The sequence below is a fragment of the Talpa occidentalis genome, unplaced genomic scaffold, assembly GCF_014898055.3.
Source record: "Talpa occidentalis isolate TD23 unplaced genomic scaffold, MPIMG_talOcc4v2.1 talOcc4.7, whole genome shotgun sequence".
NCBI lineage: Eukaryota > Metazoa > Chordata > Mammalia > Eulipotyphla > Talpidae > Talpa > Talpa occidentalis.
Window position 1 is genome coordinate 103,132,245 of NW_023605083.1, and position 16,999 is coordinate 103,149,243.

The window sequence follows — 16,999 nt, forward strand, 5'->3', positions numbered from 1 at the left end:
TAAGTCTTGCTTGGAGAACTTAATATAAGTGTATTTTGGGACTTGTCCTTTTCTTATTTATCCTGCAATCCAGACCCCTTAGGGTGTCCTGAGATGTCCTATTAGACATTGAGCACATATCATTCCATTTTCAAAAGGTCAGACCTCCTCAAACTTCAAAATACAGTGAAATCATTCTAGAAAAGCATTCAATCTAGTTTATCTAAACCTAGCCAAATACTTTTAGCACAAACAAAAGTGTTCCATCTATACTACGCTGTGTTTATTTTCACGACGCATGCTCTTGATTTCTGGGAACTTGCTCTTGGAAGGTTTCTACTTCTGTGACTCAGATGACAAACCCCTGAGGTCTCACGTGTCTCAACTGAAGAGATGTTCTTCCAGGGGTCAAAGAACACAATTATTCCACTGTTTCATTCATGGAGAGCTGACTTTACTTTTTGGTGTTTTACTTGCATTTATTTTAAAGGCACTATTCAGGTTTATTATCTTTATCCTCAGCGTCTACCTAACAGTACTAAAAACTCCATGCATAGCCAATACATATTTGTTGAATGAACAAGAGCAGGTCAGAGAATGAAGCCTGATATCTGCAAATGTAAATTGCAGACTGTTAATTCTGTACCTTTGTCTTAAAAGACAACAGAAAAATGGTAACATTTTATAGGACTGTCTATTTCAAGGGATGATGTTTGTGGATTTTTTTACTTTTTTGAATCTTAATATTTTGTTTGCTGTTCCATGCTGAGTGGGATTTACCAGAGTGGTGTTTGCCCCATTAAATAATTTCTATTTCCATTGCTATATTTGTTCCCTTCAGTTTAGTGCAAGATTGTTTCCCTTCTCCAGCTGCAGTGCCTGTAGATATTTAAGTCATGTAAAGTATTTTACTAATGTTACTTAAAATACTTTATGAACAAAGTTTTACAGTTATCACTATAAAGTCTGTGAAATAGCATTACCCATGATGGCGTGGAAATGGGATATATATATAGTCCAGTCTTTTGTTAAACCTGGAAACTCATTAGCTTTGAGAAGTTTTTTCTTATGCCTGGATGAACACTAACTTATTTGGTTATTGCCTGCTGCTTCTGAGCCTCTGAATCTGGATATAAGATGTGAGTTTATCAGAATAAAATATAATATAACACAATGGACACATAAAATGTGTCACATTTATGCTCAATGGACATATAAAAAAATCTCACCACCATGGTGAATCTGTGGCCCAAAGAATTTGATCACCTAAAATGTGGCAGGGTGTAGGGGAAACAGTTGTGAAAGATTAAAGAAACCAGAGACCAGGCAGGGACAGGTGTGAGCTGGTCACAGCAGAAGCATTGCTGTGTTTAGAAAATGATTAAAAGGATGAATCATGGCCTCCCAGCATTTATGCACTCCTATTGTTTTGATATTATTTTGACCTACTTAATAGGATGCTTTGTGGAGGAAAGTATGCTTACTTACCCACATAAAAACATATTTGTTGCTGAAACACATTCAAATGACTCTTCCATCCTACCTTACCCTCCATTTGCTTGTCAGCCAGGAAGTAGAAACCAAGTCATTTTAAATCATTTTGCCAAAAATGAACTCCCCTTTGGTTTAATTAAAATACCACATGTGTAATGGACACATTTATCACATGATTTTTCAGAGTGAGGTGAACAATCTGGCTGCAGACACTGTCTATATTAGCTGAGCAAAGAGATGTTTGAGGCTCAGGTTTGAGTTTATTCGAAGGCTACAAATGCATTACAAGTAAGGATAGCTACCTATTCCAACCAAATGAAACCAAGAAAGAGGGGAAATCTTTTGTTGACTTGAGTTTGAGTTAAAGAGTGAAATAAAATAAACACATGATCCAGGTTTCCTGCGTAATAAGCCTGCAGTATCTGTTTTGGAGCACAGGCCAGCACTAGACAAGACAACATTTTCGCATCATGCGTAATTGGAGTTATACTACTGACATTCTGCTAGTTTTCAGAGTATTATTTAAACTAGAAGGTGAATTTTTTGTTGTTGTTGTGCTTATTTCCTAGGGTGGTGCAGAACTTATGTATGAAGCGATTAAACGATTAAAAGGAAGTCTCTGACTTGGTGGGGCTCCCAAGAGTCCCTGCTACTGACCTGTGAGCCCCAAGTCCATTAAGCGTCAAGGTCCTGCAAACTGGCTCTTCAGGATCCCAAAGGGAGTGATTTAACTTTCACCTGAGTGGGGTAATAGGGACAGAGTTGATCTCCCATCCTACCCATTTGAAAAAGAAAAGATGAAAAGCAAAAGAAACAGCCACTGGACAAAGGCAGGCAGGACAGTGAGTGATCTCCGAATTACAGTGTGAAGTCTGCTGGTCATAAAGTAAGGGGCTGCCAGATGTTCCTGGCATGAGGCTATGGGGTTAAGACGGCCAAGGTAAAAGAAATTGCAAGCTGGTAGGGTAAGAGTTGCCCAACATCCTGTTTGAACAAGGGAACTGAATTGCAGGCTAAGTTAGGCTAAGTTGCCTAATACCTGTTTGAGCAGGTGGACCAAATCAGTGAGTAGTGGGCCTTGTCCCAACATCCTGTCCAAATAAGTTGGTCCACCAGCTCACCAAAGGTGTCATATTAGACAAAAAATTTAGGTCCTGACTAGTGATTATCTTACAGTTTCCTGGAAGGGATGACCAAGATCCCACATGCACAGTTGGAATGTGACCCATCTGTGAATGCCCAGGCATAGCCCAACCCAGAACAAGCAATGACATGGCTCCCTTCTGGCCTGCCTCATTATCCGACCCCTTAAAAATTTCCTCCTAGTGCACCAAGAGGAGGCAGGCTAAAATTCTATTTTTCTAGCACAGGGTCCCTTCTGCATGAGTCTCTAATAAAGTCTTGACTGGCTTAGCCCAAACTCTCTAGTGGTCCAAGAGGATCTCTGGACCAACACATTCTGCAGGGTTTGTGATAGGGTGGGAGACCCAGTTAGCTAGAAGTAACAGAGTAGAGCACCCCAGAGGGTGGTCTCTGTAGAGTAATCCAGGCTGAAGAATTAGGCTGCAGAATCACCAGACAGGAGAACTAGGTCATATACAACTTGTCATTGGAACATCAGCTAGAAGATCCTTTGATCCAAAGTGTGTTCCCCCATTTTGAGAAGAATCACCCTGAATTTTGAGGAGCTGATGGCATGAACCTGGCTTGGGAAGAATTCCTCACCTCAGACTTGTGTCTTGTGTTTTTTTAACCCAGGAAGACTCAAAAATAGGAATAGACCCAATGAAATAAATCAAATGTGAAGTATTATTATTTCTGCATTAAGTATTAATATTTGTGTTCATCAGATAAAGACAACGAGCTACTACACCTTCTCACCACCCCGTGACAGCTCCACTCCCAAACTATCCCCTCCTGATCCACACTGCAAGAGGAGGCTAGCTGGAAATAAAATGTGGTTTCTTCTTGGGAAAAAAAATAACCATTATGGGATAAGTTTTTTCCCTACTAAATTAGAAAAGATCTAAAATTTTGAAATCATTGTGTGAGTTTTGTATCTATTATTACAAATGCTCATGCTCTTTACTCAGCAGCACCATTTCTAAAAATATATCCCTCAGCAGCTGTCTTTCAGTTCAGATGCTGTGTACCTGGGGAAGCAGAAACAGTACTGAAGGGATGTGTGATGTGTAGGAATGTCACTGTTTGATTCCGTTTTTACATACAGTTCAAAGACAGGCAACATTAATCTAGAAAGAGAAATCAGAATCATGGTATCATCATATCATTTAATCAAAATCCTTCAGAATGCGGGCCTCCGTGGTGGCGCAGCGGTTGAGCGCTGGGTTGCGAAGCTGCCCGTAGCCTCTGTGGCGCCGGTTCAATCCCCCGCTGCTCCCCGGCCACGGCCACGGCCACAGGAGGAGGGTCCCATATGGCGCGCAGACCTCTCCTGCCGCCCGCTGCTCCCCTCAGCAGTGTACTTCGGTCCTTCTGCCTGCTCTGCTCCCCGCTCTGGCTCTGGTGAATTCTCTCACCCTCCCGCGCTTCTGGCTGTACCCAGTGCTTGTATAAATAATAAACAAACAAACAAACAAACAAACAAACAAATAAATAAATAAATAAATAAATAAATCTTTAAAAAAAAAAAATCCTTCAGAATGCTTTAAATGAGACCATCTTCTCAGCCTAACCATGACACCATCAACCCCTTCCCTAATAAAATAACTCCTTACTAACATCAAGTACCCAGTTTGTTTGCTGTTAGAAAACGATTATTATGTTCTCTTTTTCATAAGCACTCTACCTAGCTCAAATCTCCTCCCAAAAGTTATTATGGAAGCCTTATATATGGTCTCCTATATTTCAAACTCCAAATTGATTCAACACACTACAGACCTGACTGAATATCTTTAGTTGTTTCCTACTGGTTGGTGAAATTCCCTTCCATGTTTGTAGGTGGTGTAGTTTTTTTTCTCCCCCAAATTTATATTTGTGCTTTCCCTTCCACAACCCTTCTATTCCTTTATCCCTTTCCCTCTCCCCTCCTCTTCACCTGAGAGTCCTCATGGTGTTTGTTGATGTCCACTGGTTTGTGAAAGTATTTTACAGTATCAAATTGCCTGTTTTGTAAATATCCATATCTTGTTGAACATGATTGCAGTTCATCCTTTCTTATGACTGAATTGTGCTCCATGCTATGGCTATAGCACATCTCTTGATGTAATTATCTGCTGATAGCCATTTAGGGTGCTTCCATGTCATGGTTACTGTGAATAATGTTGCTATGAAGATTGTAGCGAGTAGGGTTTTTTTGTGTTGATGGTTTCATATTCTTTGGATAGATGTCTGAGAATGGGATTGCTAGGTCATAAAGTATTTCCATTTTTAGTTTTTAACGTAAATCCAGATTGCTTCCCATAAGGTTGAACCAGTTTACATTTCCACCAACAGTGTAATAGTGTTCCTCTTTCTCCACATCCTCTCCAGTACTTGTGCTGAAGTTTTTTTTAATATATGCCTTTCTTATAGGTGTGATAGTATTTCATTGATGCTTAAACCTGTGTCTCTCTTATTGAAAGTGATGATGAACATTTTTTCATAGGTCTATTGACCTTCTGGATATCTTCTTTTGGTGAATTGTCTGTTCATTTCTGTTGCCCACTTAATAATTGGGCTATTTTTTCTGTTGTTTATTAGTATAACTTTTTCATATATCTTGGATATTAATTCCTTAGTAATTAAATATTACATGGATATTATCTCACATTCAATATTGGGTGTTTTTTATCTTCTTTTATTTTCCTTTGATATACAAAAGCTTTGTAATTTGAGGTAATCCCATTTATTTTGCTTTTATTTTCCTTGTCATAGGGATTGAGTCGCCAAAAACATCTTTATCATTGAAGTCATGGAGTGTGTCACGAATGTTTTCTTCTTTGTGTTTTATTGTTTCAGGTCTTATATCTAAATTTTTAATCCATTTTGCATTTATTTTTATGTATGGAGTTAGTGAATAAGTATTCCAACTTCATTTTTTTTTTTAAGATTTATTTATTTATGCATTCAAGAGCTGGGACAGGTCAGAGATCCTGGGGGTAAGAGGATTCACCACAGACGGAGTGGGGAACAGAGGGGTAGACTGACTGAAATACACTGCTGAGGGGAGCAGTGGGCAAGACAGGAGAGGTCGGCTTCGCCATGTGGGTAGCTCCCTGGCCAGCCAGGGATTGAACTCATGTTGCAGAGGCTGCAGATTGCTTCATAGTGCAGTGCTTAACCCCTTGCGCCACCAGGGAGGCCCACCAACTTCATTCTCTAATGTGTGGTTTTCCAATTTTTCAAGTAACATTTATTAAAAATACTGTTCTTTCACCATTATGTAGTCATATCATAGATTTAGTACTGAAATGTGCAAGGATTTATTTCTGAATTTTCAATCCTAGCTCATTGATCTCCGTATCTATTTTCTTTTTTTTCATTATTTAAATTTTATTTTTATATTCCCCTTACAATTACAACCCCCTTATTTTGACCCCAAGCCCTCCTTTCCCCACCTCCCACCCCCCACAGAGTGTCTCTGGTTCATAGTTGTTTGTTGATTTTGATATTTTCTTTCTTATAGTTATTCTTTTTCCTGGTCCCTTATTTAAGTTTTCTAGATTCCTGCTATGAGTGAGACCATCCGGTATTTTTCTTTTTCTTTCTGACTTATTTTGCTGAGCATGATCCCTTCCAACGCCATCCATGTTGCTGCAAATTGCATGTGTTTATCTTTTTTGAATGCTGAGTAATATTCCATGGTGTATATGTACCACATTTTTTTGATCCAGTCATCTATTTTTGGGCATCTGGGTTGTTTTCAAAGCTCAGCTATTGTAAACAGTGCTGCTATAAACATAGGGGTGCAGGTGTTCTTTGGAATTGATGTTTCTGTCTCCTTTGGGTAAATACCTAGGAGTGGAATTGCTGGATCATATGGAAGTTCTATGTTTAGTAGGTCAAGAAGTCTCCACACAGCTCTCCATAGTGGTTGGACCAGTTTGCACTCCCACCAGCAGTGCAGGAGAGTTCCTTTTTTTCCACAACCTCCCCTATTGTTACTTTGTATTAGATTTTGAAATTGGGTAACATGATACTTCCAGTTCTCTTTTTTTTTTTTTTTTTTTTTCAGATTTGCTTTGCTATTCAAGGTCTTTTGTGGTTAGGTTAGTTCCAAGGTATTTAATTCTTTTTGAAGCAATTAGAAATGGAGATGTTTTCCTAATTACTTTTTCTTCTTGTTCATTGTTTGTATATAAAAAAAGTTACAGAATTTTCATGTTAATTTTGCAACCTGCTACATAGCTGTTTTTGTTTTTTTTTTAAAGATTTATTTATTTATACATACAAGAGCTGGGGTGTAGACCGGGGGTGGGGGGGAGCAGGGGGTGGGGGTGGTCGGTGTGAGAGGATTCACCAGAGAGAGTGGGTAGTGGAACAGGCAGATCTACTGAAACACACTGCTGAGGGGAGCAGTGGGTGAGGAGGAGAGGTCTGCTGCGCCATGTGGGTTGCTTCCTAGCTGGCTGGGCATAGAACTTGTGCTGCAGTGGCTGGTGATAGCTTCATAGTGCTGTCTTTAACTCCTGTACTACCAGGGAGGCCCTACATAGCTGTTTTCATTATTGTTTCTGTGGAGTCTTTATAGGATCTTTTTATCTGTCTGTCTGTCTGTCTGTCTATGTTATATAATCTGTGAGTGGTGGTAGTTTCATTTCACCTTTTCTAAATTGGATTTCATTTATTTCCTGCTTTTGTCTGATAGCTCTGGCTAAAACCTCTAATACTATGCTAAACAGAAGTGATGAATATGGGCATCCTTGTCTTGTTTCTTATCTTAAGAGCGACTTTCAGAATTTCAGTATTAAGTATTATATTGCCTGTTGGTTTGTAATACAAGCCTTTATCACATTGATTTAGGTTCCTCCTTCTCTCATGTTGTTTAGAGTTTTTGTCATAAATGGGTGCAGAATTTTATCAAATGCTTTCCCTGCATGTATTGATATATTATAATGTGATTTTGATTTTTTGCTAATACAATGTGTTACATGGATGGATTTATGTATACTAAACCATCCATGAATCCATAGGAATGATCCCAGTTAATCATAGTTATAATCATTGTGATATATTGTTGAATTCAATTTGCTGCTATTTTGTGGAAGAGTTTTGCATTGATGGTCATCAGGGATAGTGTTGTATGCTTTTCTTGTGCTGTCTATCTGTTGTCAATATAATGGTAATTTTGGCATGGTAAAACATTTTAGGGAGCATTTCCTCTTCTTATATTTTAAAAAATAATTTCAGGAAGATTGGTTTTAGTTCTTCTTTAAAGGTTTGATAAAATTATTTGTGAAGCCATCTGGTGCTGGGCTTTTGTTTTTCAGAAGTTTTTTTTATACTGCTTCAATTTCCATGCTTCTGATCATTTTGTTCAGCTCATCTGTTTCTTTTTGGGTTAATTTTGGTAGATTAGATTGACCTAGAAATTTGTCCTATTTCTTCAAGGTTATCAGATTTATTGGCATGTAGTTGTTCATAGTATTATGATCCTTTGTGTTACTGTTCTATGTATGGTGATTTCTCCTCTTTTATTTGTGATTCTGTTAATTAATGTTTTCTCTCCTCTTTTCTTTGTTAGCCTAGCTAGAGGCTTCTCTATTTTTCTTTTCTTTGTCTGCCTTCTAGAAGTAACTACTCTCAGTTTCATTGATTCTTTTGCGTAGTTTTTGTTTTTATATCTCTATTTCATTTATCTCCACTTTTATTTTTACTATGTTTTTTCTTGTACTGGCATTGGGTCTAATTCTTTCTCCTTTTTCAAGTTGCTGTGGGTGTACTATTAAATAGTTCATTTGGGATTTTTCTTTCTTCTTACTGTGAGTCTGTGTTGCAGTTATCTCCCCACTTAAGACTGCTTTTGCCAGATTCCATAGATTCTGGTAACTTGTATCAGCATTTTCATTAATCTCAAGATATTTTTTTGATTTATGCTTTAATTTCCTCTTATATCCAGTAATAATTGAGAAGCATCTTGTTAAGTCTCCATGTATTCATAGTTTTTCCTTAGGATTGATTTCTAATTTTGTGGTCAGAGAGAACGAGAGTACTAGGTATAATGTTGATCTTTGTAGTTTTATTGACAATTGACATGTGCTCCAACATATGAGCTATCTTGAAAATGTTCTATTTGCACTTGAAAAAAGAGTTATATGCAGTGATTTTGAGGTGGATGCTCTACAGATGTCTGTTAGATCTATTTAATTTAGCTTCTCATTTGAGGCTGTTGTTTCTTTGCTTATTGTTTGTGTTGTTGACTGTCCATTATTATAACTGGGATATAAAAATCCCCTAGTATTATTGTGCTGCTATCAATTTCTCACTTTACTTTTTGTTATTATTGTCTTATTTATCTCTGTGCTCTATCAATCAGTGCACATATATTTACAAATATTATTTCTCTTCTTGCATTAGGCCCTTAATAATAATTTAGTGTTTGTTTTTTTTTAATTAAAATTGGAATTCTATGTCATCTGATATAAATATAGCTATTCTTGATTTCTTTTTTCTTGTGGGGGTTGTCTTTTACTTATATAATTGTTTTCCAGCTTTTTACTCTTAAGTCTATGTATTTGTTGGTAAGATGGGCTTCTTGTAAACAGCAAGAGATTGGGATTTGTTTTAAAATCCGTTCAGCTACTCTATATCTATTGACAAGTGTATTCAGACCATTATATTTAAGGTGATTATTGAGACATAAATGCTTGTTGCCATTTTGATGACTTCCTTACAGGTTTTACTTAGGTTCCATGTCTGTTTTCTTATGTTTTACTTGTATGAATTTTTGTTTGTGGAGTCTTGATGCTTTAAAAGTACATCTTTGTTGTTGGCTTTCAACAACTTCATTAGAATGTGTATGTCTGAGATAGTTTTCAGCAATTAATACTTTAAATACAATTTCTATACCTTTGTTGTTCTCCTTGGACTCCCAGGACACTGACATTATTTCTCTTTAAATTATCCCATAAAACTCTTACATTACTTTAATTTTTTCTTCTTTTTTCCCTTCATTCTACTTGTGTGTTTTCTGACATCAGGCATCAAGCTTATTAATCCCCCTGCTTCTCATTGTCTGTTGTTGAGGTCTTCAGTTGCATTTTTTAATTCAGTTGTAGTTCTTAGCACTGTTCTAATTATAGCTGCCTCATATTTTTTCTATATTTAGTCTGTTGCCGATTTATATTCTCTCTTTGTTCTTTGAGTTCCATATATATTGCTGTGACTATCACCTTAAACTCCTCTTTAGTCATATCTACAGTCCTGCTGGATTGAGACTTCTGTCATGATTTTTTGCACCAGTGTTTGTGGTATGTTCTTCTATCTCATTTTTAGCTTTATGGGTTATAATAGAGATAGACTTCATACTTTTACTTTTGTACCTGTTGAAGTAATTAGAGAACCAGTGAGGGGTAGCAGCTCTAAAAGAGGACCGGGGCATTAGGGTACCAAGTGAGTGTCAGGGATTCAAGCATCTTGCTGTGCTCTGGGTACCAGAGTTGGGTGGTGTGGACCCATAATTATCCCATCCTCCAGGTCAGCTTCTTAGTCTTAATATCTCCCACAGTGTAGTGTAGGTTTCCACCTCTAGGCCATTACTGAGCACCAAATGTGACACTGGACACAGATTGTAGTTGAAATGGGTCACAGGCCAGGAGTTACACATTTTACTTTTCCAGTACAGAGCTCTATCCTGGGGTGTTTGCTCCTGTTATTTGCAGGCACTTACACAGTTTATACAAGTGTTCATTTGTTGTTTTGTTTAAGTCAGGGAAGGAGGGCTTGGGGAGGGGTTGTGGTGGCAGGTGTTTTGAATTCCCTGGTTTTGAGTCTTGGCTTTCAAGTAGCAGGCTCTGCAATGAAGAGACACAAGTGATTTGACCTGTCTCCTCCACCGCTCCCACCCTCCACGCACCAGTACAGGCTACATCTGTTCTATATTGAGAGTCTCAGGCTCAAGTCAGTAATTCTTACTCTGCACTCCCATCCCTGCAATCGAGAACAGTACACCCTCTGTCCCAGGCACCAACTTTGTGTGTATCCAGTATAGTGCCCAGACCCAAGAGTCTCAGATACTGGCATGTACCCCCTGAGTCAGCAACTGTAGGGGATTCTACACAAAATCTTTCCTGTGGGATGTATTGCCCCCATTTTACTGAAAACATAGTGCATTCAGTTTTTTTCCTATCCTTTCTCCTGGACTGTTGCTCCTGGTGTGTGCTATGGCCATGTGTTTTTCCTTTAGTGGTTTTTGGTTTTGTTCTGTTGCAATCAAGTTCTGAGTATATGGAGGAGGCAAGTGCAGTGTTTCACTCTGCCACCATCTTGCTGGCCCTCCCTTTCACACAGTTATATTGATTTCTGACATAACCCAGTAAGAGTAGGTAAGGAGACATGAAATTTCCCAATATCCTGGTATTTGAGGCCCTTCATAAGCTCTATGTGGTAATAAGTCCATGTGATCCAGAGTTCCTAGAACCTGAGCCCCTCCCCTGGACTAAAAATTAGGACTAAGCAGAATCAAGCTCTAACTATTCTTTGTTCTCTCTTCCCAACACTCCCTCCTTGAGATTAACCTTTAACTTGAAACTAACGCATTTCTCTCTAACTGCATTCCTGGAAACTTGGAAAATTGATTGCTGCATTCCTAACAAAAATTCTTGGTGCTCCTTTGAGGTTGAGAGTAACATCAAAAACAATGTCTGCTGATTGTTGCCAGATGGTTGACTGGAGGAGACACTGCCTACCAAGAAAGCCAAACACCTTGACTCACGATGCTTAGACTGTCCTGCACCTCCCTGGATCTGGAAATTCAAAGTCCCTCCTACTTTCTTCACATCCTGCACCCCCTCACTTTCCTCCCACCTCTTGAATAATCACAGGGCTCCTGGCATTTGGGGAGCTGTTTTCTTTAGGGTGCCAATTCTGATAACTTCCTTGGTGGCCACCTTGAATAAACTTCTCTGTGAAAAGATATTCTCAGAGTTTGGCTTTTTGGGCAACAAGGGAAAGAGAGCGCTTGGTGACTTATACTCCTAGAACAGGTCATGCCATCACTTCTAATTAATAGTTGATGAGACTTTACTGTCCTCTAGTAGGTATAGTGATAAGGAAAACAGTCTTGTCTTTGCCCTTTGGACATTATAATAGTTTGGGGAACATACAATACACCAGAAAACAAGTCAATTCTGTGTAATTACAAAGAGAATCAGTGCTAGGATATAAGTAAAAGAACAGAGAGGGTAATCTACTTGGTAGGTTGTCAGGGAAGGCTTCTCTGAGTGTTATAGGGCAGCACTGATATTGAATGGGTTGCCTGGCTGTGGGTCATCACCCTCATGCTTACATGGGACTTATTAATACTCCACTACAGGCACACACAAAAGGTTAATAAAAAGTTTATTTATAAGGGAAAAGGAAATAAGGAAAATGTACAACTCAGGGAGAAAACAGGGAAATAAAGTCTTTAATGCGTCCTACCCGATCCGCAGACCTGGAAACCCAAAAAGCACTCTCCGAGCTGGCCGGCCGGATGCTGCGAGCTGGCGGAGAGTCAAAATGGGGGACCCCTCCAAAGCCCACGTGTCTGACTTTATACCAACCTGGCTGCTTAACCCCACCCTCAGGTCCCAGCCACCTTCCCTTTGGTGGTGATGGGATTTGGAGTTCCCAGTGTCTTTGGCTTTGGCCTGGGGTGGGGGTGGAGTCCACGAAGCCTGTATGGAATTAGCTTTAGGACATCCTTTTCCCCCTAACAATTCCCCCCTTTCACTTTATGCCACCATTTCCATGGTGATGAAGATTGAATATATGGATGTTGGGATGCAGTCTCAGATGAACATTTTCCCCTTAACATGAGGAGTTGACTTTTAAATATATTTATCTCTCTGCTATACAGAAAATGACCTTGAGGAAGCTTAGGTAGTTGATCCGATGACTGAATTTGGCTTTTGCTGTGTGTGATGTTCTCTCCATGAAGTGTAAGCATGAGTATGTAGGCAGGATCCCTTCTAGAGGCAAATGCAGGAACTTGTGACCATCAGGGTCATTTCAGGGAGTGACAAGACTTTTCTTGTCACTTATTCGCTTCATTTGGCAGTGTTGTGACAGTTTCAATTGTTTGAGAAGAGGATAGTGGTCTACTTTATGAGTTTTTTTTTGAGCTTCCAGAAGCAAGTTATGGAGTCAAAAAATGTGTGTGGAGAGAGGAAAGCGGTCCTCTTTGGCCCTTTTACTCCCATGACTTTCAAACAGAGGTCAGGGACAGGCCAATTTCCTGCCCCTTCAATAGAAAGATGCTGTAATGTGAGGTCTACCTGGGCTTCCTGGGAAAGAAAGTCAACAGACCCTCCATTCCATTGGAAAGACAGGGGACTCATACCCTCCTGGTTGAAGTTGACCCTGAAGAGAGATTGGGGAGGTGATGCAAAGGTAGGGGTTGACTGGGTTAGCATCTTGAGAACCTTGGTTTTCCCCCAATATGCTTTCCCCCATGGAAGAATAAGATCTGCATTGAAGTTACGGAGCAAAAGGTTTATTACAGAGGCTTTAATAAACCCTTTCTCTGACCAGTGGTAGTAGGACAGAGGGCCTGCCCTTAGGGAGCTCACACAAAGAAATAACAGAGGGTGATAAGAAGCTTGGAGAGTCCATTCATCCTCTGGTAGCCCCTAGCAGGGTAGATTGTTGGAGAAGATTCAGGCAGAGCTGTCCCTCTCTGCGCTTTCTCCCTCCTATCCTCCCACCTTCTGGTCTCACTCTGGCCATTCAGAAAGGCTCTGGTCACTCTGCTCTGGATGCTTGTCCTGTATTTCATGCTTCTGATACCAGAATTGTCAGGCCTAGTCTGCCAGCCAGGAATGGATCCCAGGCTGCAGGGCAGCGCGGATCCCCAGCCACTAGACCCCCACGGGTTGGTGTCTCACGAAGCCGCAGCAGGAACTCCGCAGACGCTCAGGCAAGCAAGCGAGAAGCGCAGGTTTGTTTAGAAGAAAAAGTTTATTGAGGAGAAAAAGAACAGAAATAAAATGGGACTCCCAGGCCAGGGAACCAGGCCAGGGAGGGGCAAGGAAGCCAAAGTGGAGTCGTGTCTCAGGGAATATAGACCTTTTTCCCCTCATTATTCTAAAGCTCCACCAGTCTCTCTGTGATTGGTTAGTTCTTGGCTGTCTCACTTAATTTGCTACTGAGTGGGGGATCTTCACATTCCTTATCTAACAGCTTTCTCTTTCCCCATTTGTTGCATCTTTAAATTTATGGCCCAGTCCTCTGGATGGGCATCCCTGCATTGAAGTTAAACAGCTGCCCTTCTAAGTTGTCCATAAATTAAACCACTCTCCATTTCTCCAATCTCCGCCTCCCTTTACCACCTGAAGGAAACCAGGACTAGCGTTAACAATGTTGTCCTTGGTCCTGGGATGTTTGTTTTTTCTAGTGGAATGGGTTACTTTCCCTTGGTTGTCCTTATCTCTGAAGCCTCCCTAAATTCTTCAGAGGTCCCCTCCTGCACTGTCCCTAAAACTGCCTAATTTCTAGCTTGCCCTGTGTTTTACTTCCTCCTGCAGAGTATGGATCAAGGTGGCTTTCCATCAGAGACATGGGGCCCTTATTAGGAGTCTACCATTTTATCAGGATTCTCTGTGAGGGTGAACCATAAACCTCTAGCCTGGTTGGGCTTAGGTGGGAGAGCCAGCAGAATCATATCCATATGTTACCATTCACAGCTTAAGAATCTGAGTCGCCCAATTTCATGGCTGTTGTCCCCACTGGAGAGAGAGGAAATCCTTCCTACAAGGTGATGGGTGGCTGCTAAGCTCACCCACCTAAAGGCTAAACTAATGTAAAGAGTCATTTCTGTTTGTGTGGGGTATGTGCTCCATGCAGAATACTTTTTGCTCTTTTGAATAGCTTAACAAGCCTATAACATGTAGCTAATTTGAAAGGCTTTGAGGCTGATCACATCAATGCCACTGGGATTCACAGTGGGCCCAAACACCCCTCACTCCTACATCACAATGCGTTCACCCAGGATTCAGAAATTTCTTTCTGCCCAAGTAGGAGCCCAGGGACCCAGACCCAGTATGGTCAAACCTTTTAACCTGTCAATTTATCTTTTGCAGCAATAAGCTTCCTGAATGATATTGATTATCTATCTATCTATCTATCTATCTATCTATCTATCTATCTATCTATCTATCTATCTGTAGGTCTTTCTGACCTAATCACTACGGATTGAATGTGGTTGAGAAACTGTAAGGAAATTAAGTATATATCCAAGTTTCTGAAAATGCTTGGTTAGTAGGCTGGGAGGCTGAATTAATGTGGCTTAGTATTATTATTCATGAAATAATTTGAATTTACTTCTTCAGCTTTTTATTTGGAAAGTTTTTGGTTTTCCATAAAAGTTGAAGCTTTGCTCAATGAGTGCACACATACCCATCACCTAGATTCACCAACTGTTACCACTACATTTACTTTATCTCTCTATATTTCTATGTAAATACTCTGTATACATCTGTATATAAATAAAATGTTTCTGAGCCATTTAAGTACAGTTACACATATCCTAGAATGAGGATGTTCTCATAAGTAGTCATTGTCACACTGAAAAAATGATTCAAAAATATTCTCTAACATATATTTCTCACACAAAGTGTGAGACAACAGTTCCTCACATCTTTCCTTTAACCTGATGTAGGATCAAGGCTCATGCCATGGATTTGGTGTGGTCTCTCTTTCTGAACTGATTCCATACCTTTTTCTGTGCATTTCTTGGTACAGACTTTTCGAAGAACCCAGTGGACTTGTTTTGTCTCCAAGTCTGATCTTTTCCCCCTGCTGACTAAGTTCATTTTAAGCATTTTTGGCAGCTATATATGACTGAGGTAAAAACCCATTTTTGACATTCAACACACTAGTGAGCAAGGCTGGGATGGCAGCAGAGATAACTACAGCAGTGTTGGTCACTGAGTCCTGGCAGCGTGACCCAGGGTGGGCTGGGTCAAAATATAAACCACAGCTTCCCCGTCAGGGAGCAGGTGCACAGCGCTTAGGGCTCTGGAAAAAGTTTTGGTTGTCATAATGCTGGGGGAGGGCATCTAGCGGGTAGAGGCCAGGGATGCTGCCAAATATCCTGTTTTCACAGCACGATCCTGTCCCAAACATCAATAATGGGAGGTGGAGAAACCCACGGTCTGACCCCATTTTTTGAGTCCACCTGCTGCCGGGGACACACTGTCTTCTTTCCGGCGAACCCTTGTTCCTGCTGTGCTAGGCCTCTAGCTAGTTGTGTGTGTCAGAAATGGAAGCAACAGCCTATGAACTGCCCCGGGCCTGCCAATTGTGTTATTTGAGATGAGCACATTAATTTGTTTGAACAGGCACGCATCAATCCTATTTGGGTGAAAAAGTGCCACTAAAATCCCAGAGAGCGCTGAGAACTAACAATTGCGTGGCAGTTGAGTGTACACAGTGCTTTCCAGTAATATATTCTGAAATCTGACCTGACGACACTTTGCGCTTCTGCACTCGAGGAATCAGGTCAGCCCAGTAACCTGCTTGGACACAGGGCCGAGGAGGAGGGGTGTTAGACACAGATTGGAGGTCAGTGAACTTTTCTCTCTTTACTCTCTCTCCCTCTCCTGCAAATAACGAACCCAACATTCAAAGGGCATCTTGGGTGAAACAAGTCAAATTCACGCGTGATCGTGGGAACGCCTGGCTCCCGAGCTCTTAAAACTGGGTGACTTATTGTTCGTGGGGGGAGGGGTTGGGAGGTGGGGTGGGGGGGTGGGGTGGGCACCAGGACCCGGCCTCGTGGACTCCGTCCCCTCCCCCCAGGTCGGGCGGGGAGTGGGCTGACAACGGTCGGGAGGGGGTGGTGCAGTGCGGCGGCTGGGGTCACGCGCGCAGGCAGCGGACCGGGCGTGGGGACGGGCGCTCCGCCTTCAGAGAGCAGGGGCTTGGACCTCCCTGGGCCGCGGGCGTCCCGGCCATCGCGCCCCGCTTGAAGCACCGCGGCAGGACGACTGGCTACTTGAGCCCAAGGACAGGGAGGGCCCGTCTTTCACTGCGTGAAACGAAACTTCCCAGGATGCCCGACTTCCGGCACTAGCCGCGCCGCCCCCGGCTCCCGGCGCTGGCAGCGCCACCGCTCCCAGCGCGCACCTGGGGCTTTGCGGGACTGGGCCCCGCCCTCCCGCCTCCAGGTGAGCGCCGTCAGGCCCCGCCCGCCGCCCGTCAGACCCCGCCCCCCGCCTCCTTTCGGCTTTGTACCACGCCGCCGCCAGGCCCCGCCCCACCCGCCGGCCGGCCCCGCTAGGTCCCGCCCGGCCGTCTAGCTGCCAGGTGAGCGCTACGCCAGGCCCGGCACCGCCCACAGGTCCCGTCCCGCCGTCCCCTAGGCTCCGCCCCACCGCCTTCCGCG

At 41.8% G+C, this 16,999-nt stretch overlaps 1 protein-coding gene across 2 annotated transcripts in view; it reads left to right on the plus strand.

Annotated features, from left to right (window-relative positions):
- The first annotated feature begins 16,706 nt into the window (after positions 1 to 16,706).
- Positions 16,707 to 16,999, plus strand: part of SPIN1 (spindlin 1) — a 57,601-nt gene continuing 57,308 nt past the window's right edge. The window contains exon 1 of one of the 2 annotated variants that reach the window (XM_037494786.2): positions 16,707 to 16,781. The gene's annotated coding sequence lies outside the window, so the exon portion shown is untranslated. Of the gene's footprint in view, positions 16,782 to 16,895; positions 16,921 to 16,999 lie in introns of those variants that run through there. The other variant, XM_054689480.1, reaches the window with a different exon arrangement.